Below are 1,984 nucleotides of genomic sequence, written 5' to 3'. Positions count from 1 at the left end.
AACTAACCAAACCAAACTAACCAACCAAACCAAACCAAACCAAACCAAACCTAACCCAAACTAACCTAACCTAACCAAACCAAAACTAACTAACCAAACTAACCAAACCAAACTAACCTAACTAACCAAACCAAACCAAACCAAACCAAACCTAACCAACCAAACTAACCAAACCTAACCTAACCTAACCTAACCTAACCTAACCTAACTAACTAACCTAACCAACCTAACCTAACCAAACTAACCTAACCTAACCTAACCTAACTAACCAAACTAACCAAAACTAACCTAACCAAACCTAACCAAACCAAACTAACCTAACTAACCTAACTAACCAAACCAAACCAAACCTAACCTAACTAACCTAACCTAACCAAACTAACCAAACTAACCTAACTAACCAAACCAAACCAAATCTAACTAACCTAACCTAACCTAACCTAACCTAACTAACCTAACCAAACCCTAACCTAACCTAACCTAACCTAACCTAACCTAACCTAACCTAACCTAACCTAACCTAACCTAACCTAACCTAACCTAACCTAACCTAACCTAACCTAACCTAACCTAACCTAACCTAACCTAACCTAACCTAACCTAACCTAACCTAACCTAACCTAACCTAACCTAACCTAACCTAACCTAACCTAACCTAACCTAACCTAACCTAACCTAACCTAACCTAACCTAACCTAACCTAACCTAACCTAACCTAACCTAACCTAACCTAACCTAACCTAACCTAACCTAACCTAACCTAACCTAACCTAACTAACTAACCTAACCAACCTAACCTAACCAAACTAACCTAACCTAACCTAACCTAACTAACCAAACTAACCAAAACTAACCTAACCAAACCTAACCAAACCAAACTAACCTAACTAACCTAACTAACCAAACCAAACCAAACCTAACCTAACTAACCTAACCTAACCAAACTAACCAAACTAACCTAACTAACCAAACCAAACCAAATCTAACTAACCTAACCTAACCTAACCTAACCTAACTAACCTAACCAAACCAAACCAAACCAAACCAAACCCAACCCAACCCAACCCAACCTAACCTAACTAACCTAACCTAACCTAACCAAACCTAACCAAAAACTAACCAAACCAAAACTAACCTAACCTAACCTAACCAAACTAACCAAACTAACCAAACCAAACCAAACCAAACCAAACTAACCAAACCTAACCAAACCAAACTAACCTAACCAAACCTAACCAAACCTAACCCAACCAAACCTAACCAAACGGTGACACGGCCATCCGAACCGGAGGAAAGAGAGAGGAGGCCGTCCGAACTCACGCGGCTGCACGTGTCCGGAGAAAACACCCAGAAGCGGTCGGAGCAACCAGCGACGTCAGGCGAGTCGAGCAGGACTGAAGACCCGATTTCAAATTAGAATAACCCGAAAATAGACCTTTTCAAAGGCGAATGTTTCTTTAGAAAACCCTAATAAACTATACGAAATAGTGCTCTCTACGCTAACGCGAAATAACTTATGACCTAACAACCTAACATAACATAGCATACTTTCGGCCTATGCGCAGAGTAAGTACCACTGTGCATGCACGAGAATCCGTATGTGCCACTAGGACAAATCTAACGTTATGGGGGTGATTTTGGGATGCTGGAAAAATATTTTCAAGGTACTGGGCGTGCTACAGAGTCACACAAACACCCGTTGTCACCCCGGAAACGATACAGAACGAAATAAGCATATCTGATGTAATTTTCGAAAATGGACATTTTCAAAGGCGAATATTTCTTTAAAATACCCTAAAAACAATCCGAAGTAGTGCTCTCTACGCTAACGCGAAATAACGTATAACCTACCATAACATAGCCTACCTTCGGCCTATGTGCAGTGTAAGTACCACTGTGCATGCACGAGAATCCGTATGTGCTACTAGGACAAATCTAACGTTATGGGGGTGATTTTGGGATGCTGGAAAAATATTTTCAAGGT

The sequence above is a fragment of the Odontomachus brunneus genome, unplaced genomic scaffold, assembly GCF_010583005.1.
Source record: "Odontomachus brunneus isolate Ranch 3 - 2012 unplaced genomic scaffold, Obru_v1 Obru_scaffold_022, whole genome shotgun sequence".
Taxonomy (NCBI): Eukaryota; Metazoa; Arthropoda; class Insecta; order Hymenoptera; family Formicidae; genus Odontomachus; species Odontomachus brunneus.
This window is presented reverse-complemented; position numbering follows the sequence as displayed.